Source organism: Hevea brasiliensis, chromosome 5, assembly GCF_030052815.1.
Source record: "Hevea brasiliensis isolate MT/VB/25A 57/8 chromosome 5, ASM3005281v1, whole genome shotgun sequence".
Lineage (NCBI taxonomy): Eukaryota > Viridiplantae > Streptophyta > Magnoliopsida > Malpighiales > Euphorbiaceae > Hevea > Hevea brasiliensis.
Window position 1 is genome coordinate 63,965,589 of NC_079497.1, and position 21,109 is coordinate 63,986,697.

A 21,109-nucleotide genomic window follows, 5' to 3' on the forward strand; every position below is an offset into this window, starting at 1 on the left:
ACTGTCAATAAAAGATTTATATATTGCATTTCAAATGGTTATTGTGCAGCACTGAGTAAATTTTACTTAGCGATAGCTTTTCATTGCTGTCGCAGGTAGACAGACTGACAGGGCAGCAAACTAGGCTGCTAGTACTACATTGAGAGATCATCGGGTATATTGAGTATACCACATTTTGTATTTTGTACTGTAATGTATATTCACTGTATGTATATATTATTCTTGGTTTTGAGCAGTTGTAAATTAAAATTGTACATTGAAGTTGTAAAGTAAATTATGAGTATTTTGGCTTGAAAAATTTATACTGTATTTCTTTTATCTCAATCTTTGAAAAATTATTGTGGATTTGAGTTGAAAAACATATTGTGTTGAATTATGTTGGAGTTTGAGATTGAGAAAAATATTGAAGTGCTTTTTACAGGTTTTTGAAGAACTGTTTTGTCCAAAATACAGATGGCACTTTGCCAAAATTTTTACAGGAGTTATTAATAGTCCAAATGTGTTAGCTGTTTCACTTCAGTTCAAAAAGGTTTTTAACACCTGTAAATAGTGCTCACCACTATAAAAAGAAGTAAGAAAAGTTTTAAAATCCCTTGTAGTGAATTAAATGGGTTATCAGTAGACGAAGTTGGTAATTCATTAGGTATACTACGGGATCATGTTATGTCTTACTGGAAAGAGGAAAAACTTTGGGGGATACAACAGAGATAGTAAAAAGTCCAATAGAGATAGATCTTCTGGACAAAAACCACCTCGATCCGATCAGCAAACTCAACAGAAACCCAGGAATGCGCTGTCAGATCGACTTTGTGAAACTTGTGGTAAACCACATAGTGGGGTATGTTATAGAGCCATAGGAGCATGTTTTAACTGTGGAGAGACTGGTCATTTTGCTAAGGATTGTGTAAATCCAGGTCGTTCTAGATCATTTACTACACCAAAGGGATCAACCCAAGTTACTACCCCAAAGAGTTCACCATCAGTTAGTAGAGTCAAAGGTAGAGGTAGGGGTAGTACACCTAGAAGTCAGAGTACTGTGAATCAGCCAGACAGGGTGATGCTCCAGCTAGAGTATACGCTATATGACAGAGAGAAGAGGCTGAGACTTTTGACATTATTGCTGGTACTTTCTCAATTAGTAACTAAGATATATATATGTATTGTTTGACCTGGAGTTTGCATACTTTTATGTTAGTGTTAGAACTATATGTTTTGTTGTTATTCCTTTATAGGGGAATAAATTTTGATGCATTAGTGATTAGTCCTTTAAGATAAGGATTGTGATAATAAGTGAAATTAGTTTTGAAAGAGTTTATCGGCGAAAAGTATTTTCTAACACACCATAAATTATAAAGCTAATTGGCGAGCTTACTTAATGTAAGGCAAGAGGACGTAAAAGTAAGACGCAGTAATAGAATTTTTCTAGATGAGGGCAAGGATGTTACTGTTAGTAATTGTTAATGGATATGTTAATCAAAATAAGATTCGAATATCAGTAAATTCGAAAAGGCTAAAATATCGAAAAATTTGAACTATTGGGATGTATCGTAGTAATTATGCAATGTTCTTGATGTTTGTACTGTAAGCTGCAGATTACAGTACTGACTTGAGATTATTGTATAGAGCTACGTGCTACTCGATAATACACCAAGATGAGAATAGTTGCCAACAGCATTGATTTGGTATAGTTATGCCAAGACAGAATTTAATTGTTAGAAATAAGTTTGAAAATCCTACTTAGGGATCTAAAACTCAAAAGTTAGAATATCGAAAGGTTATAGTTCAGTATAAAAGAAAGTAAGTTATAGAACATTGACAGTTAAAAAGAGTTATGGAAGTAAAAATTCGAACAGTTGGTTCAAATATAACAAAGAAATGTTACGAATGTGAGGAAGACTATGGACTAGAATGGTCAGAGGACCAATGACTAGATAAATGATTCTAACATGACCTCAAGGGTCATTCAAGAAAGAACATGAACTGAAATATTAGACAGCACAATAGTAAGAGGAGATTGGTGTTATACAAAGAAATTAAACGTTGTATTAGATTGTTAAAAGTCTTATATATAAATTCAAGAAAAAGAAGATTATACGATCATATAGAAAGGAGAAAATAAACGTATGACTATTGTAAGATGGCTATTGGGTAAAATTTCGCGGACGAAATTTATTTTAGGGGGGGAGAATTGTAACACCCCTATGTTCGGTAGTGCGTTCTACTGTTCCAATGATCAGTGTTGTTCGGACAGCTAGGATACCTAGAACTACACTTCGATATGAGTGAGGAGACATAAAATAATGAAATAAAATTAAAGAAAATACAAGAAAAACAAAGGAAAAATATTGTGGATTTGAGTTGAAAAACATATTGTGTTGAATTATGTTGGAGTTTGAGATTGAGAAAAATATTAAAGTGCTTTTTACAGGTTTTTGAAGAACTGTTTTGTCCAAAATACAGATGGCACTCTGCCAAAATTTTTACAGGAATTATTAATAGTCCAAATGTGTTAGCTGTTTCACTTCAGTTCAAAAAGGTTTTTAACACCTGTAAATAGTGCTCACCACTATAAAAAGAAGTAAGAAAAGTTTTAAAATCCCTTGTAGTGTATTAAATGGGTTATCAGTAGACGAAGTTGACAATTCATTAGGTATACTACGGGATCATGTTATGCCTTACAGAGGGGTAGGGTGTGACACAAAGTCTGCAGTACAATCCGTAGATGTCTATCATGCTCTTCTGCATTCCTCGAATATACCAATATATCATCAATAAATACCACAACAAACTGGTCGAGGTAAGGTCTGAAGATAGTATTCATCAGATCCATAAAAGCAGCCAGAGCATTAGTTAACCTGAATGGTATGACCAAGAACTCATAATGGCCATAGCGGGTTCTGAAGGCAGTTTTAGGAATACTCTGCTCTTGTACTTTTAGCTGATAATAACCTGATCTCAGGTCAATTTTGAAGAACACAGATGCACCTCTCAACTGATCAAATAAGTCATCAATGCGGGGCAATGGATATCTGTTCTTTATTGTCACCTTATTCAACTGCCGATAGTCAATGCATAACTGAAGAGTGCCATCTTTCTTGTAACACCCTTCCGGTAGCAACTCCGTACATTCTACTATTCCGGTGACCAGTGTCAGACTGGACAGCTAGAATGTCTGAAAAAATATTTAAACTAAAGTGAGGAACCATAATTAACTCAAATATTAATAAGAAAAATTTAGAAAAAATTTTAGAAATAAAATACAACTAAGTTGAATGAGCCGGTGCCCTAGCGATGGGTAACCCAGTGGGAAGTTGCGGTTCTCGCAACTAGGAGACCTAGACCTAGGGGAAAATTCATAAAATAATTTTTGGGACTCCAGAGAAGAGTCATTGAGGTTTCTATGGCATTAGAATGCCAAGAAAATATTTAAAAATTTTTTTCAATCAGTACAGATAATTTTGGCCTGTTGAGCCAAACGGAGGGCATTTTGGTCATTTCGCCTTCAGAGGTGATTTTTGGCCGACTTGTCCAGTTAAGTAAATAATTATTATAATATAAAATGTGAATAAATAATGCTAAAAATTAAATTGAAAATGAGTAGAGAACAGAAGAAAAAAAATATGGAAGAAAATACCAATTATGACATCATATGATGTCATTAAACACTTACCCACCAATCATATTTAATCAACACTTAAATTAACTAATAAAATGTGGATAAGAATACAGCAAAAACTCATAAAATCCAGCAGCCATCACCTTCCCATATCCCTCAAGCTCCATAACCATTCCACCATTGAAAGCTTACCAAAGCTTTATAACCCACCCAAATCTCACTTAAAACCCTAAGTCCACTTCAATAAAATTCATCTCTACATCTTAAGCAAGTGTTTGGCTGCCAAGAAAGCCAAAGAAAGTGAAGGAAAAATCTAAGTTTGGTCAAGAAAAAATTCTGCTCCATTCAAGGTTAGTGCCCTAAACAATTTCTTTCTTTCTTTAATCTTGTAAGCATGCTAAATCAAGTAGAAATTGTGTGAAATTAAAAGAAAAACTTGAGTAAATAAAATCTCTAAATTTGGCAGCCATGATAAAGTTTAAGGATTGTTGGTTTTTGATGAAATTAAGTGGCTTAATTATGTTATTGATGAGTATAGATGATGGATAAAGTGATTTGGTATGAGTTTGGTGTGTGTATGCCATGAATTGGAAATTGGAGTTAGGGTTTGAGCATGAAATTGAGACTTTGATCACGTAATGATGAAAGTGAGTTTTAATGGTCAATTAGTGACCATTTGGTTATTGGTAAATAAGAAATGAAGTGTGTTTAATGATGGGATTTAGGTTTAGTGTGGCTGCCCTAGGTGACCTGCAGAATTCGACATGTGTCCAGCAGGTTTGGGCAGCCATAACTTGAATTGTAGAGATTAAATTGGTGTTTGGCCAATTGGACATGAAACTAGACACATAATGGCACAACTTTGGTGAAGAAACCTTGCCCATAAGACCAAACCAAGTGGACCAAAAGCTTGCCCCAATCCGGGTGACCTGCAGTCTGTTTCTGCAGAATGACCAAATGAACAGTGATTATTCATTTGGCCATAACTCAGTGTATAATGGTCCAATTGACCTGAAATTTTACTAGCAACAAGTTGAGATATTGACCAACAACTTTTATGAAGAAACCTAACCCAAATTATGAGCATAACCTATCCAACAAGGGAGTTGCACTCACTGCTCACTGCACTGTAGATATGGTCAGTCCAAAAAAAATTCCAATCCGGCCAGTTGTGGTTTTTGGAATATAACTTGAGCTACAAAACTCCAAATGGAGTGATTCAAAAAAGGAAATTCAACTAGACAAAATAAGGAACAACTTTCATGTTGATCATTTTGCCAAATTCCCACTGCAAAAATGACTAATAGAATAGTAAATATAAGGTATCAAAACTGAAAATTCTGCTCCATTAACTTTATGCTTAGAAATGGTATTGGCAACCAATACCAACAAATTTTGAATGCAAAATGTGGTATGTTGGGAGTATTAAAACCAATGTACCTATTTTCTATGCAAAATTCAATATTTTGGTTTACTAATGAAGTGAATAGTAACACCAAAGCTTGAAATTCAAAAATTGTAAAACTCAAAAGTGTAAAATGCCCTAGTATACCTAACAAGATTGGTTTGGATAGCTTGGAATGCCAATAGGGTTCAGTTAGCAGTACTGCACATGGCATTATGCCATTCTTTGATTTCATGGCTTTTAGCCATTCTGACATTATGTTGATACTTGGCCTTGTGCCTAATGTTATTACAGCTTATTAGCTGTTCTGTTGCACACCGGGAGACACATATGTGACCGATGGTGTGACTGCCCGAGGTACTTGATACCCAGTGCCAGTTTACCCGTTTATGCAGTCCAGTTGTCCATTATAGGTTACTTGGGCAACCAAAAATGAAAGTGGACAAATTTAATAAAATAATGAATATAATAAGTACAAAATAAGTAAGACTACAAATACTCATCGAAAATTTATTTGCAATAAGAAATCAATATATTCACTGTATATTTTTTTTATGTTATTTCTTTTTATTTTATTATTGGCACCACTAAGCATTATTGCTTAGCGCGTTGCTTTTGCCATGCGTAGGTTCTGGAGAGATTGACCGAGAGCCCAGTAGACCACAGACTGGGTGAGACCTTCTGTAGCTCTGCATAGTGTCCGTGTCACCTCACCGACGTCAGTGCATTGGTAGGACACTAGGTTTTATTTTGATATTTTGTAATTAACTTTTATTTTCTCATATGTAATTGAAACTTATTTAATATATTTTGGTATTAATGTAAATAGTGAAAATTGTGTTTATGAATGAAAAAATTGAGTATTTATTTATTGCTTATATATGAATACCATGAGAAATGAATGATTGAGAAATGGAAATGTTGTGGAAAATATTGATATTTTGATAATTATTGAAGTTTGAGAATGATTGAAAATGATTATTAGCAGTGTTTTTTAACAGGTTTCGAAGAACTGTTTTCTCAATTTTTAGCCGGTACTCTGCCGGATTTTCTATAAAATTTGTGGAACCTCAAATAAATTTATGACTTCAATAAATGACTGAAATGAATTATATTTCACAAATTATACTCCATAACTTTGAAAAAAAAAATAAATTAGGAAGAATAAAAATGATTAAATTAAAATAGGGTGTTTCGGTACACTGTGTGGCATATCTTGCTCGGCTACACTGTAGACGGGTAAGGGGTGTCGCATTTAGTGGTATCAGAGCACGGTTTAGGCCTTTCTGGGCCTAGATTGAGCCATGCATTGCATTTATAAGAGTCGAGGTGAAACTAATGCAGATCTGTTTGTCTTTGTTATTTTGAATAGGATATGGACCCTACATCACAGAGAGCAGTTGAGGAGGAAGTGGAGAGTCATGCTCCACCTGCACCAACTGAGACTAGGGGTAGGGGAGAACCTGCTCCGCTAGCTCCATCAGAGCCTGCTCAACCTCCACAGGCTATGTTCCAGCAAATGGCTGAATTCTTCAAACAAATGGCTGGGGTAATGCCACCACCACCACCACCTCCACAACCAAAATCACACTTGGAAAGATTGAGAAAATTTGGAGCAGTGGACTTCTTTGGCAAGAGAGAAGATGATTCTGTTGTAGCTGAAAATTGGTTGAACAGAACAGGAAGGGTTTTAAAACAACTCCACTACACTCCTGAACAAAATGTAAAAGCTATTGTATCTCTGTTGCAAGATGATGCATATGAATGGTGGGATACGGTGTCCAGTGATGTACAGCCATAAGTAATAACTTGGGACTTCTTCCTCTCCGAATTCAAGAAGAAATATGTGGGTAGTGTATACCTAAAAGAGAGAAGAAGGGAATTCATTAACCTGAGGCAGAAACAGTTGACAGTGGCTGAGTATCAAAAGGAATTTGTCAGATTGAGCCGCTACGGAAGGGAGATAGTCCCTAATGAGGCCGAAAGGTGTAAGAGATTTGTGTTAGTAGTATGCCCTAGAGCATATCATTTAGTATGTATCTTGTACATAATTTTATTAATAAAAGGCATTTCCACTTTTCCGTTTACATAATATATTTATGTGTAATAAAAAAGGTCCATTGATATTTTGTTAGAAATATTATTCTTAAGTTGTTAAGAATATGAGTGATAATATTTCTAGCACAAAGTATCATAAATAGGTTCACAATTGAGGATACTTCATAATAAGGACATGACTTATCCAGAAAGATTGTATTCATGTTTGTTCCCAATTTATTTATATGAGATATAAATAAGATGGAATGGTGAGTCTCATGCCATATAACAAACATGATAGGCACTTATAAATGATAAGTAGGTCGAACCAGTGACACTTATGACAAGCACATGGAGTTCACTCTTGTCAATGTTTTGTCATAAATTATATCAATGCATATAATCTTTAGACCTGAGATAGCACAGTTATCTTGTATATAGGTAGTTTGAGTTTGATACTGCTTTCATACTTGTACTGTGTATGGGTATATGGGCATCTGTTGGCTCCTACTAGTTATATATGGAGGTAGGTGTTGACGAAGATGGAATCTATTCCTCTAAGTAAATAGAGATAAAATCCTATGTTCATTTAATTGTTCTTGATGTTTTAAGTTCCTGGCCAGGACAGATAGATTTATTCAGAAAAGAGTTTCTAATGAGAAAATCTTTTTAATCAAGAGATGGAATTAAAAGAGAACATAATATTCATAGAAAATGGAGTTTGACGTAAACCATTACTCCAGCTTGAGTTGGGATTTTGTAACAGAGAGATTTTAGTGCATGGTTGTAACACCCCTATGTTCGGTAGTGCGTTCTACTGCTCCGGTAACCAGTGTTGTCCGGACAGCTAGGATGCCTAGAACTACACTTCGTTATGAGTGAGGAGACATAAAATAATAAAATACAAGAAAAGAAAATACAAGAAAAACAAAGGAAAAATAATAGCAAAGAAAGGTAACCAAGTTAAGCGAGCCGAGAACCCTAGCGATGGGTGACCTTGACCGGAAGTCACAGCGTGGACCGTTGACTAGCTCTCGGATCATGGGAACCCTAGAAAATATTTTTAGGACTTAAAGAGACCCCTATTGAAGTATAAATATCATTAGAAATATCAAAGAAAAATTAATTAATTAGTACAAAGAAAAGTGAGAAATCGAAAAACGGACAAAACCCGGTGTTACCGAAAAATCGGGATGCAACCCGAACAGGGGCATTGTGGTCATTTGACACCCCGAGTTGGCTTTTGACCTAAATTTCCATGAAAATAAAGTGATATTAAAGTTTGAAAATCACAAAAAAAAATTGAGATTGGAATGAAAAGTAAATAAGACAAAATATGGGTTAAGAATTTGAATAAGTAAAAGTTTCATTAAACAAATATTATCCTAATACTTAGTGGACCACTAAGCACTACATAAAGCTTGAAAACTCTGAAATTCTCCACTAACATTCTTCCTTTATCTTCTTCCTCAACCACTAGCCATGGCCGAACCAAATTTCTCCTAAAAAGCTCCCATGGCCGCCCACCTTCAAACCTTCACAATTCCATGATCAAGCCGTCTTTTCCCACTCCTATCTTCATTAAAATTTATCCCCACATCACAAGGAAGAGTTTGATAACAATTTCAAGAAGTTTTAGTGAAGATTTAGCAAGTCCCAACAATAGGTAAGTTTGAGTTTTTGAATATTGCTTTGTTAAAGTTTGTAAGCATGTTATGGGTGTTTGCTTTGTGATGAAATTTTAAAGTTTTGAGGAGTTATTGACATATCCAATTTTGGACAGCCATGAAGTTGTATATTTAATGAATTATTTTTACATATATTTGGTGGGAATTCATGTTGAGTAGGGTGATTTAATGTCCTAGTAAGTTATTTCCGTGTATATGTGGTGATTGTGCATTCAGAATTGAAGTGGAAGAAACTATGGGAAACTTTGGCAATGGGGAGCATTTCGGCAGCCTTGAGACTCCTTGATGAATGTTTGAATTCATGAAAATATTGGATGAATTGTGATATTGAGGATTGATGAATATTTATGTAAATTGGTTATGGAAATTGTATGTAATAATTAGGAGTGGTTATGTGTATATATATTGTTTTATTTGGACTTTGTGAATTAGAGTTTCATTTGGTGTATTGAGGATATTTGTATTATGCCAAAAGTGACTTTATTATGAAGTGATAAATGGTTTTGGTAATGTACCAAATCAGAATTGGTAAGAGAAGTGGATTTATAGCAAGTAAATGTGCAATTGATAGATGTTAAGCAATGTATTTAAAGACAGTATGCATTTTAGCCTATAACTCTAAATATGTAACTCCAATTGGTATGAGACCAATTGGAGGTGAAACTAGGCACAAAATTTGCCAACTTTCATGAAGGAAGCATACCAAAATTCTGCTTGCAAGGTAGCTTGAAAAATGACCAAATCCAGATTAAGTGCAAGTGAGGCCTGAAAATTGACCATTTGGGCAGCAGTTATTGTTCAGGTCATAACTCACTCAAAACAGGTCCAATTTACCTGAAATTTTAACCATGAATAGCTAAGACCCATATCTACAAGTCTTATGAAGACACCAAAGCCCAAAAATGACTATAAGCAAGTCAAACAGCTTGCACAAATGCGGGTCCAAAAACTGGCCGAACCAAAGTTTACCAAAATTGACCTAAAATGACCAAATTTGATGCCATTTGATCAGCAATAGTAAAATGACCATAACTTGGCATACATCACTTAGAATGACCAGAAATTTTGCCCTGCGTTCCACAAGACACAGATCTACAAGTTTGTAGTTTTGATCGAAACCCGAAAACCGAGGGAACTAAGTCGTCCGGCTAGGTCAAACTAGTATCCCAGAATCCAGCAAGTTGCAATAAAATGCTCTAAACAAGGAAATGAAATTGGTAACATGTACCAACCCTAAAAGACTATCGAATGTGACATATTAGTAACACTAAAACCTAATTTACCTAGAATGCATCGAGGGTCGATATATTAGGTGATTAAGCAAATAATAGCTTTCAGTGAATTACTTATCAAGCATTATCGATAGAGACATTTAATTTAGTACTGAAACACTTCAAATTGTGTTTCTCAGTTAGTAAAGACTCAGGGAAACGGAAGGAAACACTGAGTCCAGACCAGGAGACAGTTATCAGAGGTTTGTGCACAACGACTATTTCTTTTGAATTTTTCAATTGAAATGAATTATGACTATTTGTACATTATTGTTTTAAATTATGGAAATGTGTTTGAATGGATATTTATTGCTTGAAAAGCATTGTAAATGGTTTGAAACTGTGTAAAATTGTTTGAATGATATTGATGGATACTTATTGATTGAAAAGCATTGGAAATGGTTTGAAACCACAGCTATCATGTATATTGATTGTATTTCTCACTAGCTTGTCTAGTGGGACGAATTGAATTCCCTCTCTGGCTGAAGTGTTGAGGTGTGTGCCTGTTGAGGACGAATTGGATGAGTACTCATATTTTTGCTAGCTAGCTATGTTATTCCTCATTAGTCATCGACTTTTGGGATGAATTGAATACCTCATTAGCCATCAGCTTTTGGGACGAATTGAACTTTGGAACATGATTAAGATGTGTGTGATTTATTGATTTGTATTATGAGATTGTGAAATGGAGTTAAATCCTTTTTGACATTCACTGTCTTTTGAAGCTAACTCTGTTTTGATCTCTGAAATTTATTGTGATATTGTGTTAAATTTCTTCTGACACTCATTGTCTTGAATTTAACTATGATTTTACATATCCATCATTTAAATGATTTATGAATTGTGATTTAAAGTTGTATTTGGTTAATGTTGTGCACCACTGAGACATTATCTCAAAGAATAGCTTTTATTGTCATGCAGTAGACAGACAGACAGGTAGCATCAGGTCGCTAGTACCTCCAGCGAAAAATTTTCGGGTATAATGAGTTTACCACATTTTGCATTTTGTACTGTAATGTATGACCATTGTATGTATATATTGTTTTTGGTTTTGAGCAGTTGTAAATTCAAATTGTACCTTGAAGTTGTAAAATAATTATGAGTTATTTTGGCTTGTAAAAATTGTATTATATTTCTTGTATCGCAGTCTTTGAAAAATCACTGTGGATTTGAGTTGAGAAACATGTTGTGTTGAGAAATATGTTGGAGTTGAGATTTGGAAAAATATTGAAGTGCTTTTTACAGGTTTTTTGAAGAACTGTTTTATCCAAAATACAGATGGCACTCTGCCAAAATTTTTACAGAAATTCCAAATAATTCAAATGTGTTAGTTCTATCACTTCAGTTCAAAAAGGTTTTTAACACCTATAAATAATGCTCACCACTGTAAAAGAAATAAGAAAAGTTTTTAAAATCCCTTGTAGTGTATTTAATGGGTTATCAGTAGACGGAGTTGGTAATTCATTAGGTATACTACGGGATCATGTTATGCCTTACAGAGGGATAGGGTGTGACAATGGTAACATATGATTTTAGGTTCATTTAAGGTAAACCTTATTACTAATTGGGTGGCCATGGCATGCTATGCTAGTTGTTAACCATGGTCTATGAGGTTCATAAAATGATTTAGAGAAATCATTTATGGTAAGAAAGAGTTCTGATGATATTAAGAGTTGATATCATGTCTCATTGCCAATTAGTGATGAGCCTAGTAAGTCACACACATACATAAGTTATCACCTATTTAAATATGATTTAATTAATTAATTAAAGAGTTTAATTGATTAATTAAATAGGTTTGGTTTGCAATTAAATTGCAAAGTCCCTAGCATGACTTGAAACCAAATCTAGATTATTGGATGTGTAGTATAAATTAAATTTATATTTAAAGTGTTTAAATATGAATTTAATTAATGAGAAATTAATTAATAGAGATTAATTAATTAATTTATATTTGATATAAATTAATTAGAAGAAGAAAAATAATTATTTTGGGTTAAGAACTCAAAATTAAGACACAGGGGCATTTTGGTCATTTCACAGTGTGACACGTGGCACCATGAGATGGTGACACATGGGATTACACATAAGCTTGCCAAATGTTTTTTAATCATGTAAGATGATTAAAATCAAGATTAAACATAGGTTTGGCACTTGGCACAATGTGATTGGGTCACTTAAACCTAGAGCTAATCAAAGGGTGACATGTGGCAAGGGTTTAATGTGTTAACCTAGCTATTTAAGTGTGGTTATGAAAAGAAAAAATAACCAGCAGCCACTCTTCTCCTTTTTCACGCCACTTTGAGGTTTTTCATCTATTCTTCTTCATCTCTCATCAATTCAAAGAGATTAGCCATCAATCTCTTGAATTAAGAACGCTAGAAATTGTTTCTAGTGTCCTGTTTACATCTCTAATTTCTTAAAAGGCGGAACTTGAATTTCTAATTAATAGGAAAGGCTTTAGAAGCTGTTCAAGGGCTGCCATAGGTGTTCTTGGTGTGGACAAGCTAGAGGGACAACATCTGGAGTCCTGAAGACGAATCTCAAAGGTGCAGACATGCTGCAGTGCATCAAGAGGTTAGTGTAATCGTTCTTAATTTAATCTAGGGTTCTAAAATTAATCTGATTAATTTTGAAATCTTAAATGGAAAATATAGATCCAAAAACATATTAAAAGAGTTTTAATATATTGTTTATCATTGAAATCAAATAGATAAAAATAAATCTTGCATGGTGCATGTGACCCTAGGTGAAAATTTTTGAATTCAATGGTATAAACTTGTGTTTTTCACGCTTCCGTTCCTTCAATTGGTATCAGAGCCACTATATTTGCCATTTAGATTGTTGATTATATGATTTAATTGTGTCATTTGATCATGAGATGATTGATTCATTACTGGTTGCAATGGATGTTTGGCGGCACACAAGGTGAAGCCACCATTGGTGGCAGCAACAATGGTTCTTCAAGGTGGTGCAAGGTTTGCTTTTTAATTTACAATTGTTGTATGATCTAAAAGCTCATCCTATGTCTAATTAAATTGTTTAATTAGAATTTTAATCACACAATTAAATTATGATTCAAATCAGAATTTTTAAAATTGTTTGAATGTGATTCAAATCTGAATTTTAAAAGTTGTTTGAATGTAGGATCTAAATCTTTTTACATGTTTGGACATGTTTTGTGTTTGGATAATATTTTATATGTACCTGAGGCTTTTAAGAACATCATTTCTATATCTAGTTTGACTAGAAATGGCTATGAATTTCAGTTCACAGATGATGTTTGCAATATTTATTTTGGAAATAAATATGTTGGTTCGGGTTATATGAATGATGGTCTTTATTATTTGGATAATAATGACAAATACAAATTGAATGCAAGTGATCTAAAAGAATGTAATGCCATGGTGAAAACCAACTCAAGTTCAAAATATATTTGGCACTTAAGGTTATGTCATTTTGCAGAAGATAGGATTGCAAAATTAGAGAAAATGAGGATTCTATCCTCATTGGGCTTTGAGCCTACTCCAACTTGTGAATCTTGCCTTCATGGAAAAATGACTAGATCACCCTTTGTTGGACAAGGGCTAAGAGCTGAAAATATTTTGGAGCTAATACATAGTGATGTATGTGGTCCATTTAAAGAAATGGCTAGAGGGGGCTTTCAATATTTTATTACCTTTACTGATGATAAATCAAGGTTTGGGTATTTGTATTTGATGAAATACAAACATGAATCTTTTGAAAAGTTCAAAGAATTTAAATCTGAAATAGAAAATCAAACAGGAAAGAGTATTAAAGCTCTTTGATCAGATCGTGGAGGTGAATATTTGAGTACTGAATTTGATGAATACTTGAGAGAGCATGGCATTGTTTCTCAGCTGACTCCTCCAGGAACGCCACAGCTGAATGGTGTATCTGAAAGGAGAAATCGTACCTTATTGGATATGGTACGTAGCATGATGAGCTATACTGATATGCCAATCTTCTTCTGGGGATTTGCATTAGAATCAGCTTTGTATATTCTGAATAGGATTCCATCAAAATCAGTTCCTTCCACACCTTATGAGATATGGCATGGAAGAAAACCAAGTCTTAATCATGTTAAGATTTGGGGTTGTCTAGCTTATAACCAAAAGCTGAACATTGATAAATTGGAGACCAGATTAGAAAAAGGTCGATTTGTTGGATATCCAAAAGATAGTTTTGGATATTATTTTTATTTGCCTACTTAACAAAAGGTTGTGATAAGTAGAGATGCCACATTTCTTGAACAACAGTTTGTTCAAGGAGGCAAAGGAAGGCAAATAGAGTTAGAATTGGAGAATTCTGACCAACCAACAGATCAGATGGATATAGATCCATCTAGTCAACCTATACCCGTTGATGAAACATCTACAACTGTTCCTCATAGAACAACTAGGGTATCTCACCCACCAGTGAGATATGGTTTTCTTCATGAAGAAGAACAAGAGTTGTCTACTCATGAAGAAGTAGATCATGGAGATGATCCACTTACTTATGAAGAAGCTATATCAGATATAGACTCTTCAAAATGGATTGATGCTGTGAAATCCGAGATTGATTCCATGTATAAGAATCAAGTTTGGGATCTTGTTGACCCACCTAAAGGTATTGTACATATAGGGAACAAATGGGTTTTCAAGAAGAAAATTGGTTCTGATGGAAAGGTAGAGACCTATAAGGCAAGGCTAGTAGCGAAAGGGTTTCGCTAAAGGCAAGGAGTCGACTATAAGGAGACTTTCTTGCCTGTTGCCATGCTTAAATCAATTAGGATTTTATTAGCAATAGCTGCATACTATGATTATGAGATTTGGCAGATGGATGTCAAAACAGCTTTTCTCAATGGATACATTGAAGAAAACATTTTCATGGAACAACCTAGGGGCTTTGAATCCCAAGATGGTTCTAAGGTATGCAAGCTAAAGCGATCCATTTATGGGCTGAAACAAGCTTCGAGAAGTTGGAACATCCGTTTTGATGAAGCCGTTAAATCCTTTGGTTTTATAAAAAATGAGGATGAGCCATGTGTTTATAAGAAGGTTAGTGACAGTGCTATCAGTTTCCTTGTCTTTTATGTGGATGACATACTGTTGATGGGTAATGACACAGGTATGTTGACGACTATAAATGTATGGTTGTTAAATACATTCTCCATGAAAGACTCAGGGAGGCAACCTATATTCTTGGGATTCGCATCTATAGAGATAGAGTGAAAAGAATAACTGGTTTATCTCAAAGTCTATACTTGGAAAAGGTTTTAAAGAGGTTTAACATGCTTGATTCTAAGAGAGGATTGTTACTAGTGACACATGGTATCCACCTTTCTGAAGAGATGTTTCCAAAGACACCTGAAGAAAGAGATAAGATGGCCAAGATTCCATATGCTTCGGCTATTGGAAGTTTAATATATGCAATGTTGTGTACTAGGCCGGATATCGCATATGCTGTTAGTTTGACTAGCAGGTATCAATCCAATCCAGGTTTGGAACATCGATAGTCACAAGAATATCCTTAAGTACTTGAGAAGAACTAAGGATTTATTCTTGATTTATGGAGATGGAAACTTGCAATTGGATGGTTATACTGATTCTGATTTCCAATCAGATATCGATGATAGAAAGTCTACCTCTGGATATGTGTTCATTTGTAATGGAGGTGCAGTCAGTTGGAAGAGTTCCAAACAGAGCACGACTGCAGATTCCACTACAGAGGCTTAGTATACTGCTGCATCAGATGCTGCAAAGGAAGCTGTTTGGATAAAGAAGTTCATGACAGAACTTACAGTAGTTCCTTCCACTGAGTCAACAGTTCTATTACACTGTGACAACAATGGAGCAGTCATACAGACTAAGGAACTAAGGTCTCACCAAAATCCAAACACATAGGAAGGCACTACCACATTATCAGAGATATAGTTGGGCAAGGCGATATAGCCATGCAGAAAAATAACATCATCTAAAAATTTAGCTGATCCATTCACTAAGCTTTTGTCACAAGTTCAGTTAGACCGACATCTTGAGAAGATGGGTGTAAGGTATTGTAATGAATGGCTCTAGTGCTAGTGGGAGATTGTTAGTAGTATGCCCTAGAGCATATCATTTAGTATGTATCTTGTACATAATTTTATTAATAAAAGGCATTTCCACTTTTCTGTTTACATAATATATTTATGTGTAATATAAAAGGTCCATTGATATTTTGTTAAAAATATTATTCTTAAGTTGTTAAGAATATGAGTGACAATATTTCCAGCACAAAGTATCATAAATAGGTTCACGATTGAGGATACTTCATAATAAGGACATGACTTATCCAGAAAGATTGTATTCATGTTTGTTCCCAAGTTATTTATATGAGATATAAATAAGATGGAATGGTGAGTCTCATGCCATATAACAAACATGATAGGCACTTATAAATGATAAGTAGGTCGAACCAGTGACACTTATTACAAGCACATGGAGTTTACTCTTGTCAATGTTTTGTCATAAATTATATCAGTGCATATAATCTTTAGACCTGAGATAGCATAGTTATCTTGTATATAGGTAGTTTGAGTTTGATACTGCTTTCATACTTGTACTGTGTATGGGTATATGGGAATCTGTTGGCTCCTACTAGTTATATATGGAGGTAGGTGTTTATCAAGATAGAATCTGTTCCTCTAAGTAAATAGAGATAAAATCCTATGTTCATTTAATTGTTCCTAATGTTTTAAGTTCCTGGCCAGGACAGATAGATTTATTCAGAAAAGAGTTTCTGATGAGAAAATCTTTTTAATCAAGAACTGGAATTAAAAGAGATCATAATATTCATAGCAAATGGAGTTTGACGTAACCATTACTCCAGCTTGAGTTGGGATTTTGTAACAGAGAGATTCTAGTGCATGGTAACATATGATTATAGGTTCATTTAAGGTAAACCTTATTACTAATTGGGTGGCCATGGCATGCTATGCTAGGTGTTAACCATGGTCTATGAGGTTCATAAAATGATTTAGAGAAATCATTTATGGTAAGAAAGAGTTCTGATGATATTAAGAGTTGATATCAAGTCTCATTGCCAATTAGTGATGAGCCTAGTAAGTCACACACATACACAAGTTATCACCTATTTAAATATGATTTAATTAATTAATTAAAGAGTTTAATTGATTAATTAAATAGGTTTGGTTTGCAATTAAATTGCAAAGTCCCTAGCATGACTTGAAACCAAATCTAGATTATTGGATGTGTAGTATAAATTAAATTTATATTTAAAGTGTTTAAATATGAATTTAATTAATGAGAAATTAATTAATAGAGATTAATTAATTAATTTATATTTGATATAAATTGATTATAAGTAGAAAAATAATTATTTTGGGTTAAGAACTCAAAATTAAGACACAGGGGCATTTTGGTCATTTCATAGTGTGACACATGACACCATGAGATGGTGACACATGGGATTACACATAAGCTTGGCAAATATTTTTTAATCATGTAAGATGATTAAAATCAAGATTAAACATAGGTTTGACACTTGGCATAATGTGATTGGGTAACTTAAACCTAGAGCTAATCAAAGGGTGACATGTGGCAAGGGTTTAATGTGTTAACTAGCTATTTAAGTGTGGTTATGAAAAGAAAAAATAACCAGTAGCCACTCTTCTCCTTTGTCACGCCATTTTGAGGTTTTTCATCTATTCTTCTTCATCTCTCATCAATTCAAAGAGATTAGCCATCAATCTCTTGAATTAAGAACGCTAGAAATTGTTTCTAGTGTCCTGTTTACATCTCTAATCTTGTAAAAGGCAGAACTTGAATTTCTAATTAATAGAAAAGGCTTTAGAAGCTGTTCAAGGGCTTCCATAGGTGTTCTTGGTGTGGACAAGCTAGAGGGACAACATCTGGTGTCCTGAAGACGAATCACAAAGGTGCAGACATGCTGTAGTGCATCAAGAGGTTAGTGTAATCGTTCTTGATTTAATCTAGGGTTCTAAAATTAATCTGATTAATTTTAAAATCTTAAATGGAAAATATAGATCCAGAAACATATTAAAAGAGTTTTAATATGTTATTTATCATTGAAATCAAATAGATAAAAATAAATCTTGCATGGTGCATGTGACCCTAGGTGAAAATTTTTGAATTCAATGGTATAAACTTGTGTTTTTCATGCTTTCGTTCCTTCAATTTGAAGAGGGATTAAATGACAACATAAAGATCATGATTACTGCCTTGGGAATCACCAACTTCACCAAGCTAGTGGAAGCTGCAATAAAAGTTGAAAAGGTTAGAATAAGTGAGCAGACCAGAAGAGAGAGACAGCAGAAGAGGGGCACGGGTCAGTCTAGTTCATCTCCTGCACCTGGGAAGAAGTTCAAAGGTCCACCTGCACAGAGTTCAGGTCAACCACGAGTCGAGTCGGTCTCGGGGCCAGCCACAGTTCACCCCTAGGAGAGGTTAGTCCACACCATCAGTGGGCAGCTCTCCAGGGATGGGGTTTAGGGGACCAGCCTCAGCATCTTCTGCATGTCCACATTGTCTGAAATGGCATAAGGGGGAGTGTTGGAGAGTGACTAGTGCCTGCTTAAGGTGTGGGTCAACAGAGCATCAGTTGAGGAACTGTCCACGCAGAACTACTACAGCTGCTCCAACACAAGCAGACAGACTTGCTCCTGCACCACAAAGGGGTAGGAAATCTGGCAAATCTGAGGCAGTGGGACCATCACAGAGGCCTGCATCTGAGCCAGCAGAGATGCTTGAGGCAGACCACCTGCCAGAGCCTATGCCATGAGAGCTCAAGAGGAGCAAGATGCCTCGGACGTCATCAGGGGTACGTTCTCCCTCTATAATACATCTGTGCATGCATTGGTGGATCCAGGATCCACTCATTCATACATCTGCATCAACCTACACGTAGAAAGGGGGATACTAGTAGGGGAGAGTGACCAAGACATTCTGGTCACTAATCCATTGGGCCACAGTGTAGTGGTGAACAAAGTGTATAAGGGTTGCCCGTTAAGGATTCAGGGGTATGAATTCTTGGCAGACTTGATTGAGTTGCCTTTCCATGAGTTTGACATGATTTTGGGAATGGACTGGTTGTCACGTCATCAAGCAATGATTGATTGTAAGTTAAAGAGGATCTCATTGAAAACTCCTAAGGGTAATGAGATTACAGTTGTGGGGGAAAGGACAGATTTCTTGTCTAATGTCATCTTAGCCACAGTTGCAAGAAAACTGATGAGAAAAGGCTGTGAAGCCTACATAGCACATATGGTGGATACTAGGCAGGCTAAGCCAGATCTATGTGACATACCCACAGTAAAAGACTTCCCAGATGTGTTTCCTGAAGAATTGCCTAGTTTGACACCAGAAAGGGAAGTTGAATTTGCTATTGAGATACTGCTGGGTACAGCACCAATCTCTATTGCTCCTTATAGGATGGCGCCCACAAAATTAAAGGAACTGAAAATCCAGTTACAGGAGTTACTAGATAAGGGGTTCATACGCCCCAGTGTGTCACCATGGGGAGCTCCAGTGCTATTTGTAAAGAAGAAAGATGGGACTTTGAGGTTATGCATCGATTACCAGCAGTTGAATAAAGTGACTGTGAAGAACAAATATCCGTTGCCTAGAATTGACGATCTGTTTGATCAGTTGAAGGGAGCAGGAGTATTTTCTAAAATTGATCTCAGATCAGGGTATCATAAGTTGAGGGTGAAGGATGCAGATGTGCCAAAGACTGTATTCAGGACCCGATATGGGCATTATGAGTTCCTAGTGATGCCCTTTGGCCTAACAAATACACTAGCGGCATTCATGGACCTTATGAATCGTGTCTTCCATCCATACCTAGATCGGTTCGTAGTGGTCTTTATTGATGATATTTTGGTGTATTCCAAGACCATGGAAGAACATGATGAACATTTGAGGATTATTTTGCAAACCCTGAGAGAAAAGAAGCTGTATGCTAAGTTATCAAAGTGTGACTTCTTGTTAAATGAAATTGCATTCCATGGACACATAGTGTCAGCTGATGGGATTAGAGTGGATCCCAAGAAAATAGAAGCAGTGATGGAATGGAAGCCTCCCAGGAATACAACTGAGATCAGAAGTTTCTTGGGGCTAGCTGGGTATTACAGAAGATTTGTGAAGGGATTTTCCTTAATAGCTGCTCCAATGACCAAGTTGTTACACAAGAATGTCAGATTTGACTGGAATGACAAGTTTCATACTAGTTTTGAGAAATTGAAGGCTATATTGACAGAGGCACCGGTGTTAACATAGCCAGTGTCAGGAAAGGACTTTGTGGTCTACAGTGATGCCTCTCATAATGGGTTAGGGTGTGTATTGATGCAAGAGGGGAAGGTGGTCGCTTATGCTTCTAGACAGCTAAGGCCACACAAACAGAATTACCCTACCCATAATCGAGAGCTTGCAGCAATTATCTTCGCACTAAAGATATGGAGGCACTGCTTATATGGTGAAAAGTGCTACATTTACACAGACCACAAAAGTCTAAAGTATTTGCCAACTTAGAAGGAGCTCAATCTTAGACAGAGGCGATGGATTGAGTTCTTGAAGGACTATGATTGTGTAATTGACTATCATCCTGGGAAGGCAAATGTAGTTGCTGATGCTTTGAGCAGAAAATCCATCACAACTTTGAGATCATTGAATGCCTGTCTATCTTTGGTTCGAGATGGAGCTATTTTGGCTGAGTTGCAAGTGAGGCCAAACCCGCTACAACAGATTTTAGATGGGCAAAAGGCAGATGAAAAGTTAATGGCTATTATGAGCAAAATCTCAGAGGGAAAAGCAATTGACTATGAGGTGAAAGCAAATGGCTGTTTGTACTACAAAGAAAGAGTATGTGTACCAGATAATGGGGAATTGAAAGCCAGTATTCTGAAAGAGGCACATGCCAGTGTTTATGTTATGCACCCAGGAAGTACAAAAATGTATCATGATCTGAAGCTTCATTATTGGTGGCCTCGTATGAAGAAGGATATAGCTGACTATGTGACTAAATGCTTGACATGTTAGCAAGTCAAGGCAGAACATCAAGTTCCATCGGG